This window comes from Aquarana catesbeiana, linkage group LG04, assembly GCF_042186555.1.
Source record: "Aquarana catesbeiana isolate 2022-GZ linkage group LG04, ASM4218655v1, whole genome shotgun sequence".
Lineage (NCBI taxonomy): Eukaryota > Metazoa > Chordata > Amphibia > Anura > Ranidae > Aquarana > Aquarana catesbeiana.
The window spans coordinates 84,258,676-84,269,642 of NC_133327.1; the positions used below are offsets into that span (position 1 = coordinate 84,258,676).

At 46.8% G+C, this 10,967-nt stretch overlaps 1 pseudogene; it reads left to right on the forward strand.

Annotated features, from left to right (window-relative positions):
* Positions 1–9,441: 9,441 nt before the first annotated feature.
* On the forward strand, positions 9,442–9,602 carry LOC141141984 (U2 spliceosomal RNA; annotated as a pseudogene).
* Positions 9,603–10,967: the final 1,365 nt, after the last annotated feature.

Consider the following 10,967-nt stretch of genomic DNA (forward strand, 5'->3'; position numbering starts at 1 on the left):
CCTCCCTCAGGCAGTATACGCAGGCCTCCCCCGGGTTGGTAGAACATGCTGGACCCTGTAGTCCTCCCCTGAGGAGCTGAGCCCCCCTCCTGCGGGGAACGGACTAAGACTCTATGGCCAATCAAGGCTTCCTGATTAGCCAGGATGAGAATGAGGAAGACAATAGAAAAAACAAATTTGCTATTGTCACACAAGTGGGAGGGGTCGGGGCACAGTGCTCTCCGCCCTGAGCCCACCCTTTTTTAAGCCAATTAGAGCCTCAGGCTCTAATCACATGCTTTCAAAAAAAAAAAAACCCATTTGAATTCATGCGTCCGGTGCCCTGTATGTATATTAGGGGGCCGGACGCATGGATGGGGTTGTGGCGCCACTGCGCCCTGCATTACGAGCCGCCACTGCTGCTGACACAGTTCAGCCTTTGCTGTAACCTCTAATTTTGTGGTTAACTGTGTTACAATGTTACAGTCTAAACACTTAGACAAAGTAGACTAAGGAAAGGGTCTCTCTTGCCTGCAGCAGACTGATGACATCATAACTTGACTGGAGCTCATGGGCTGTTTTTGATGACAAAAGGTAGTGTTTTTGTTGAATTGCTCAGCCACTGTACAGGTCAGGAATGTATTCTAGCAGATTTGTTGTTGAAGGGTCCACTTTAGCATGCATATAACTCAGAAATCCACTTTCCAGCAAATGTAAATAAGCCCAGATCTTCATGATCCAAAATGTTCTAGATGCTCTTAAAAGAAAGTAATGAAGCCCAAGCAGTAACTTGAGAAAAAAGTGATGTAATTACCGAGACTATAATGTTTTAATTATGGAAACGATTGAACAGAAGGTTTGAATTTAGAGCTGATTTCTCTTCAAGCGGCATGAATGCTTGTTCTCCAATGAGAGGAAACTGTCAAATGTAACTATTTCAGAATGTTAATCCAAAACATGGGACTACTGAGAGCCCCGGAATGACCCTTTAACAATGCTCAGTTTATTCTGGGTGGCTGAGGAATTGCCTTGACTCTTGCTCATTTCCCAATAATTAGTGATAATTGTTCCATTCAAACCCAGAGAAGGAACAACAGGCTCTTTGAATGGACTGGGAGAAAACTTTGCTCAGTCACAGTCCTTTCCGCTGTGAGGTGAGAGGAAGTGTGCTCAGAATTACTGTACTTGGACCTTGTGGCTTCATTTTAATTGGCTTTCATACAGAAGGGAAGGAGGAGGCATAGTATGTCTCTACCTAACAAATAGCGATACGTACAACTAAAGGCGTAACTACAGGTGCCTACCAGCATTAGACATCGGGATCGGGATTTGAATGTCTGTAGGCACCTTCAGGATCATGGTCAATGCAGATTGGTCAGGACAGATCCTTTCAGCCAATCATTATTGGCATGCTGGCCTCTGCAGTGCTTCCTTAATAGGTGCAAAGATGGAAGTTCACCCAATGAAAATGTATTTACTGTGATGGCCCTATGCTATGTTGGACTTAAGAAAGCAGTATGATTCAGTCCACCAGAAGCCTCCTAAAACAAAAATGTAGTGTAGCAGGGCTTTCGGGCAGCAGCATTGACCCTTTCAGTACTATTGTGGTCCAATATATGGTAACTTGTAGTTCTTGGTAATGTAGCCTCCCCCCCAAGTCCCCACCAAGGATGGCGTGGAATACAGGTAGACTTCACTCCTTAAGGTACCCTGGGGGTAACGCAGCCTAGCCTGGCCAAAGTACAGTTCCATCTCATGGCCGTTTCTGCCCCTTACGGTGCCTGGCTTGCTGATTCCCTGCAAAGCGTCATGCCCAGGGATAGTCCACCAGTGAAACTGATAAAATCAAGTCCACACAGAGAATAAAAGTTTTTCTTGTTTACCAACAAATTAAGAAATACAAATGACCCCTGAATGTACAGGTTTTAACAAGCTGGCAATCGCAGCTAAATACAGAGATTGGGTGAAGGCCATAAAATGAGCAGAGCTGAGACCTGTGCCCAAGGAGGGGTGAAACCCAGTCCCTGCATTCCCAAAGCCAAGGAATGTCACAGTGTATATTCCCATAAGGGAGAAGTTCATATTCTTTTGCCCCTAAAGGGAAAGCCTACATGGGATGTTTGGTTGGCTACATCTTTCCCCAGGCTAAGTCCTTTCCACAGAGAATAATACCCAACCTTACAGGGCACTACCCACAAACAGGGCCCCATTCCCAAGTCCTAGGGGAGTGCTGGCACATAAAGGGCTCCTATCACTACCCAGGACACTATCCCTCATGATACCCTGAAGAAGTCACACACATGTTAGTGTGACGCAACATGTCGGGAGGAGCCGTTGATGTCACTTCCGGTCATGCACAAACTTGAAGTTTGGTGAAGACCCCATGGTTTTGGCTGGAACACTGCTCTATGTTATTTTATTTATTTGCATGCATATTTTATTCAATAAAAAGTTTTAATTGATATTACAGGTGCGCTATGAGAATTCTCCTATTCATTTTGAGAAACAACTACATTGAAGAAAGTAGACCCTGCACAAGAAGTAGCTGCTAAGAGCTGGAGATGGAATTGCACAAACCACTTTTCAAAAGCGCTAATGACCTAATGAGTTTAGGTCCACTATCAAGGTGAGCAGACATTTCACTTAAAGGTGGAGTCGTAGCACTGGGGATTGGAGCATATAGTTTCTGAGCACACTTTTTGGAAGATTTATGTCATGGAATAAACACTTGAACTGTTTGAATAGTGAACGTATTGACACTTGGACACGTATTCAAAGATTTACACTTGAGATCTGGATATTGCACATCACTATATTAAATTGTGTTTGCTTTGCATTATTTAATTTGATTAGGTTGTGATTCATTTTGCTTTTTTTGTTGTATCTTGCACTGCATTATTAATATTTGCTATAGATATAGGAGCACATGAGAGTGTAATCTATTAGGGTTTGTCTGATTTATTTAAAGGAACAGTGTACCATTTATTTATTAATACTTTATCTTTCATGATGGTGACATCTAGTGGAGGTCCAGGGGTATTACCATGGGGATTACTCTGCGCATCCTAATACATCCTGCACTTCCCAACAGAAACAACAGATTTGTATGGAGCTGCCATTTAATATAAGTTCAAGTGACACTTTGTCGCTAAACTGGTGTGTTTGCTGCACATAGCATCTTCTCAAAAAAACCTCTGAGGGTGATATATTCAATATACACCATATTGTCAAAAGTATTGGGACACCTGCCTTTACACACACATGAACTTTAATTTCATCCCATTCTTATTCCGTAGGGTTCAGTATTGAGTTGGCCCACCCTTTGCAGCTATAACAGCTTCAACTCTTCTGGGAAGGCTGTCCACAAGGTTTAGGAGTGTGTCTATGGGAATGACCAGTCTTCCAGAAGCACATTTGTGAAGTCAGGCACTGACAGGCATGTACTGGCCATCGGGACTACCGGAGCCATAAATCTGAGCTCCGCTGTACTGCCTAAAGGACAGCCATCCTAAATGGCGGACTGCAGTCCAGTTCCGGCTCTAGTGGCCAGTCTACCCGTACTGCAGCCTCGCCAAGTGGTTCCCTGTGTGTCCCCTCCCCGTCGCCAGCACGCCCACTTCCTACCGCTGCTGATGCCACTATGTTCACAGCATAGCAGGTCTTTATCCTCCGTAATATTGCTGCACTGCCCCCTCCCCACACTGCCTGTTTTATTCACTCAAAACATGAAGCATGGCTGCTCTGGACAAAGGGACAGCGGGGCCGTCTCAGCAATCAATCACCCACATTTAACGTGAAAAATCCCGCCCTTTGTCCAGAGCAACCGCGCTTCATGTTTTGTGTGAATAAGGTAGGGTTCTGTGGGGAGGGGGCAGTGCTGTGCTATTTTGTTATGAAAAGGACAGGGGTTTGATATCAAGAGAAGACTGTGATGGGGGGTCAGTCTGTGATGGGGGGTCTATGATTGGGGGGGTCAGTCTGTGATGGGGGTCTATGATTAGGGGGTCAGTCTGTGGTGGGGTCTGTGATTGGGGGGGTCAGTCTGTGATGGGGGTCTGTGATTGGGGGGGTCAGTCTGTGATGGGGGGTCTGTGATTGGGGGGGTCAGTCTGTGATGGGGTTCTGTGATTTGGGGGGTCAGTCTGAGATGGGGTCTGTGATTTGGGGGTCAGCCTGTGATGGGGGGGATCAGTCTGTGATGGTGGGTCTGTGATGGGTCAGGTCAGTCTGTGATAGGGGGTCTGTAATTTGGGGGGTCAGTCTGTGATGGTGGGTCTGTCTGTGATGGGGGGGTCAGTCTGTAATTTGGGGGGTCAGTCTGTGATGGGGGTCTGTGATTTGGGGGGTCAGTCTGTGATGGAGTGGTCTGTGATGGGTCAGTCTGTGAAGGGGGTCAGTCAGTGATGGGTCAGTCTGTATTGAGGGGGTCAGTCTGTAATGGGGGTCTGTGATTATGGGGGTCTGTGATTGGGGGGGTCTGTGATGGGTCAGGTCAGCCTGTGATGGGTGGGGTCTGTGATGGGTCAAATCAGTCTGTGATAGGGGGGTCTGTAATTTGGGGGGTCAGTCTGTGATGGTGGGTCTGTCTGTAATGGGGGTCAGCCTGTGATTTGGGGGGTCAGTCTGTGATGGGGTCTGTGATTTGGGGGGTCTGTGATGGGTCAGGTCAGTCTGTGATGGGGGTCAGTCTGTAATGGGGGGTCAGTCTGTAATGGGGGGTCTGTAATTTGGGGGGTCAGTCTGTGATTGTGGGGGTCTGTGATTGGGTGTTCTGTGATGGATCAGGTCAGTCTGTGATGGGGGCTCTGTGATGGGTCAGGTCAGTCTGTGATGGGGGGGTCAGTCTGTTATGGGTCAGTCTGTAATGGCGGGGTCTGTGATGGGAGGCAGCCTGTGATGTAAAATGGGGTGGGGGGGTGATGTGACTGAGGACACTGATGTAAAAGGGGGTCTGTGATGTGAAGTGAAGGGGGACTGAAGACACTGATGTAAAAGGGGGTCTTTGATGTGAAGGGGGACTAAGGACACTGATGTAACAGGGGGTTTGTTGTTTATGCACTAGCAAAACACAGATCTCTTTAGTATCCCTGCTATAAGAGAAATAAAGTAGAATGGCTAAAGTAGAACGGGGGGGGGGCAGGTTTGTCTGGCCGACTGGAATCGGAGAGACCTGTCATCCGCACTACCCATCACCTCACTTCATAATGTGCAACCCGGCTCAGCTTTAGTGCCGATGTATTGCTGAAAGGTAGCCAATGGCTGTGCAGCAATGCCGGTTTCTGAAATTCCAGCCAATGAGGCTGTAGCAATGTTCCTGCATGACTTTAGTCCTCCTACTTCACTTGTTTTTGTGCGTGTTTGCAAAATTAAAGTAGGTCGGTCTGGATGAAGTCAAGGGCCAAATTTTTGTCCCAGTCCAGCCCTGGGCACTGATGTGGACAAAAAGGCCTGGCTCGCAGTCTCCTCTCTAATTCATCCCAAAGGTGTTCTATCGGGCTGAGGTCAGGACTCTGTGCAGGCTAGTCAAGTTCCTCCACCCAAAATTTGCTCATCCATGTCTTTATGGACCTTGATTTGTGCACTGGTCCCAATCATTTGGTGGAGGGAAGATTATGGTGTGGGATTGTTTTTCAGGCGTTGGGCTTGGTCCCTTAGTTCCAGTGAAGGGAACACTCAAGGTGTCAGCATACCAAGACATTTTGGACAATTTCATGCTTCAAACTTTTTGGGAACAGTTTGGGGATGGCCCCTTCCTGTTCAAACATGACTGCGCACCATCGCACAAAGCACCAGGGTTATAACCCCTGTCAGATTTTTTATTTCTTTTGCCATCTGTATCCGATAGCAGAGATTTTCCTTCACTTCCTGTCCCATAGCCAAGCAGGAAGTTATAGGGGTATTCCCTGCAAATTAAGGGAATTCCTTGGGGACCCCAGGTCAACAGAACTAGTGTTCTCACTGGAAGATTTCCCTTCTATTACTTTTCTGGAGACAACCCAAAATTTGGGATTTTCTTTTACTTTCACTTTCAATGATAATGGTACACAGGACAAATAGAGAAAGTGAATCTCCGTAATGGGGGCTCAGACAATAATAACACCTGACAAGCCTTCTTATGCTCCGTACACACGATCAGAAATTCCGTCAGAAAAAACTTGGATGGTTTTTCCGATGAAATTCCGCTCAAGCTTGCCTTGCATACACACGGCCACACAAAAGTTCTCTGAACTTTCGACCGTCAAGAACGCGGTGACGTACAACACTACGACAAGCCGAGAAAATGAAGTTCAGTGCTTCTGAGCATGCGTCGAATTGTTTCCAAGCATGCGTGATTTTTTGCGCGTCCGAATTGCATACAGACAAACGCATTTTCGGATAGGAACTTTTTCTGACTGAAAAATAGAGAACCTGCTCGCAATCTTTTGCTGGCTGGAATTCTGCCAGCAAAAGTCCGATGGAGCATACACACAGTCGGAATTTCTGACCAAAAGCTCAGATCCGACTTTTGCTGGCAGAATTTCTGATCGTGTGTATGGGGCATAAGGGTCCTCTCCGCTCTATCCAAATCTATAAAAAAAAAAAAAAAACTTTTGCCTTTAATTATACTTTAAGTCACTTGACTGGAGCTAAAGGAAAGATTTTTATTGATAGTGGGTACAACCTTTTAGAAAAATGATACTATTGCTATACAGACTGGCAAAGTTATAGAAAGGTCTATTCTAAAAAGCTTTATTAAGTTAGAAGAAAATCACATCAGGTTAGGAAATGAAAGGCTCCCAACATGGACAGAAAGATTCTTTATCTCCAAATTGAGAGGTGTGTCAGTGTATGGGCAGCCTAACCGCAATGCAATAATGGCAAATATAAACAAAAGGCATTCGGCACAAAGTTTTGATTAGATGTTTATAGAAGACCCTCCTTCTATCAGCAAATAAACGGCATTGCTTAAAGGCGGAATGCCAAACATTTGTACAATGCTGTCCAGGGCAAGAGGAGTGCGAGCAAAGTGCTGGTATGTCGACGTTAAAGCAAACAGCATTTTAATCTGGGTTTACATTATTAGTGCATTATCTGTACCATTATGTATCTATTTTCTAAGAAAACATTTTACAGCTCATATAGTAAGAAAAAAAGTTGAACATAAATAAAAATAAGGTATCGGAGTACCTAGAGAGTTATTTTTAAAATATCAAAATCAACTTTTATCTTGTCTTTAAGGCTGGGTTCACACTGATGTGACTTGGATGTGGGTTTCCCTGCATCCAAATCGCATGACAGGAGAGTGTGCCCGGCTCTCACACAGCTCCGGGGCAGCCACGGTCCACATTTAACCACTTTAATACCAGGCACTTTCGGCCCTTCCTGCCCAGGACAATTTTCAGCTTTCAGCGCTGTCACACTTTGAATGACAATTGCGCGGTCATGCAACACTGTACCCAAAGTAAATTTTTATAATTTTCTTCCCACAAATAGAGGTTGCTTTTGGTGGTATTTGATCACCACTGGGGTTTTTCTTTTTTGCTAAACAAACTAAAAAAGATCGAAATTTTTGAAACTTTTGAAAAAAAAAAAAAAAAAAAAAAGTTTCTCTTCAGTTTCTGTCATAAAATTTTGTTTTCTCCTTCACTGACGGGCACTTATGAGGCGGCACTGATGGGCACTGATGAGGCGGCACTGATGTGTTTGCACTGATAAGGTTGCACTGATGGGCACTGATGAGGAGGCAATGATATGTAGAATTGATGGGCACTGATAGGCGGCACTGATATGCAGCACTGACAGGTGGCACTGATGGGCACTGACAGGTGGCACTGATGGGCACTGACCAGCAGCACTGATGGGCACTGATAGGCAGCACTGATTGGCACTGACAGGTGGCACTGATGGACACTAATAGATGGCACTGATGAGCAGCACTGATGATGAGGTACTGACAGGTGTTACTGTTGGGCACTGATTAGCACTGTGATGGGCACTGATTGGCACTGTGGTGGGCTCTGATTGGCACTGTGGTGGGTACCGATTGGTACTTTGATTGGTATGACAGACTTTATTGATGGGGCACTAACTGGCAGCTGATGGGCACTGATTGGCAGCTGATGGGCACATATGAAGGGGGCTGTGCTGATAATCAATGTGCTGATTATCAGCACAGACCCCCCCCCCGACAGGGAGAGCCGCCGATCGGCTCAACCCTGTCAGCACGAACCGAGGAATCCCTGGTTCACGCGATGATCAGCTGTGATTGGTCACAGATGATCACATGGTAAGAAGCCTCTGTCAGAGGCTCCTTACTACAATTGGAGATGCAGTGTGTCAGACTGACACACAACGCTTCCGATCGCCACGCTGCGGGCCCCCGCGGGGGTGCGCCGGCATGTTATCCTGCTGGACGTCATATGACGCCCAGTCAGGATAACAGAACCACCGCCCGGCCATCATTCTGCTATAGGCCGGGTGGGAAGTGGGTAAAAAGGGTCCTGTTTGTTTTTGGTTCCAGGGACGTGCAGTGAGGTCAGTTCTTTGGTGAGGCACTGGCTAGTATCAGAGTCAGATTCACACAGGTTACATACGCCGTGATCGTTAGAGTGAGAGCAATAATTCTAGCACTAGACCTCCTCTGTAACTCTAAACATGTAATCTGTAAAAAATTTTAAAGCGTAGCCTATGGAGATTTTTAAGTACTGAAGTTTGGCGCCATTCCACGTGTGTGCACAATTTAAAAGCATGACATGTTAGGTATTTACTTACTTGGCGTAACATCATCTTTCACATTATACAAAAAATTGGGTTATCTTTAGTGGGTTTTTTTTTTTTCATTACATGTAGGAAAGAAGTGTCAGAATTGGCCTGGGTGGCAAGGGGTTAATTACCATAAGTTATATACAAATAATTATTATATATTGTTTTTAAGGTAATTTACTATATTTTAAAAAACTGTACTCAAGCAGGTGGCTTAACGGACAAATTACTGAAGTTTGAAGTTATAACACAAACTAGTAATTTCACAGTAAATAGATAAATAATAAATTATTATCTTATAACAAAATAATATATGATTTAGCTTGATTATAACAGTACCTTTTCAACAGAAGCAGATTCTCATTCTCCCTCTTAACTATGAAAAAAACATGGGATTATGGGTAAATCTTATACCCATAAACCCATGTTTTTACCTTGTAGTTAGGAGGACTGGGCTGGAAGGGAGCATTTGTCTTTTAGACACATGCCCCTTCAATTACACTGCTGTGAGAGGCGTGCCTCCACTGCAGCATTTTTATTGGACAGCTGGGGCTAATAGCATATTACCATTGGTCCAAGACTCCAAGCTGTCCATTGAGCTCATCCTCTCAGTCTGCTGCAAACAGAGTGTGCCAGCTTGTATTTAAACTGGCTGCTCTGTATGTAGCTTCTGACAGGCTGTGCAAGAACCCCCGTATCTCCGGAACCATAGGTCATAGGATCGCTTCTCGGCCTTTTGGCTAAGATCAAGTGTAGTATCGACTTTAGCCCTTAGGGGTGTCTCTGCTTCACAGCTAGGACGTTGAGAACCACTTGTATCTATCCAAGCTAATTGGTCCTTGTGGGGTACCCTCTGCTCGGCCTTGTAGGATCGTTGATTAAATTCAGCTTCACCTACTTGCTGCTATTGGGTTAGAGGCTTAGCCCCCACAGGGAACGAGATTGCGGTCTTCCCTCCTCCCCCACTCCGCATTACTACCTCCGGGCAATAGATGCTAGAGCCTTTTTAAAGGCTACGAAAAAGAGCGAAGACGTCGAGGAACCAGAAGGAAGCCGCTTAAGAAACATCTGAAGCGACATCCAAATCCTTGACGATGGGGAAGAGCGAAAAGAAGACCGGAAAAGAGAAGAAGAACCCCGTTCCAGCCACTTCCTCCAAGCCCGGGAATGCCGCTGCCTCAACCCCCGCCCCTACCCCGGCCGGCACCAGCCGACCGGGACCAGCCAAGCCAGACCAGCCTGCAGACGGGCTCCCAGCTTTGGAGCCATGGATGAAGCAGACGGTCGTGCTGCAGCTGAAGGAGGTGGACGGAAGAGTCCCCGACATGACCCCGGAGATCTTTGGAAAGAAGATGATCCTGGAACAGGGGTTCAGCAAAGCGGAGACGCTTTCTGTGCAGGCCTTCACAAGAGGTATATTCTTTATAACTTTTGTGTCGTTCCAGGTCTGCAGAAGATACTGGGAGATGGTAAAGACCAGTGGCCCTGAATCCCCTTTCCGGAAGTTCACTGCGAACTGCCCCATAACACGGGACGAAAAGCGGGTGACAGTGGCCATGAGGAACCCCCATACCAGTGGAAAGGACATAGCCACCTACCTCCAGAGGTTCTGCACCGTGGTGAAGGACCCGATCCAAATCTTCGATGCAAACGGCTTCTGGATAGGTAAGTGGTCTGTGCTCTGCAAACTGAGGAAAGACCCTTCGGGGGACATCCAGCACCTGCAGCCTTTCTTCTCCCTGGGATCCTCCGCAGGAATCCTCTTCTACCCCGGCATACCTTAAAACTGTAACAAGTGTGGGCAGCCGGGACACATAGGGAAGGATTGTACAGAACTTGCTTGCAAGTTCTGTAGGGTGACAGGCCACGAGACCAAGGACTGTCCGAGGTCCAAAGCCTGCAACCTTTGCGGACTGGCAGAACATGTCTTCAGACACTGCCCCCAGAGAACCCGAACCTACGCTGGAGCCGTAAGCCAGGGTAAGCCATCCGGGAGAAAGCTGCCAGAAAAACCAAAAGAACCTCGAAAGGTCAAAGGTAAGTCCACCCCCGCCCCACCTGCCCCTGCCCCTCCTGCCCCATCCCCTACCTCCAGCACACCCCCTCCCACCCCCTCTGTGCCGGAGGAGCCCCTCCCCACCCCTTCCCCCCCAACCACCCTCCCACCCCCCTCCACCCCCACCAGTGGCCCAAGAGGAAGCCGGAAACGTAAGCCAGAGAGCCCAACAGCTGAGGAACCCGCCACC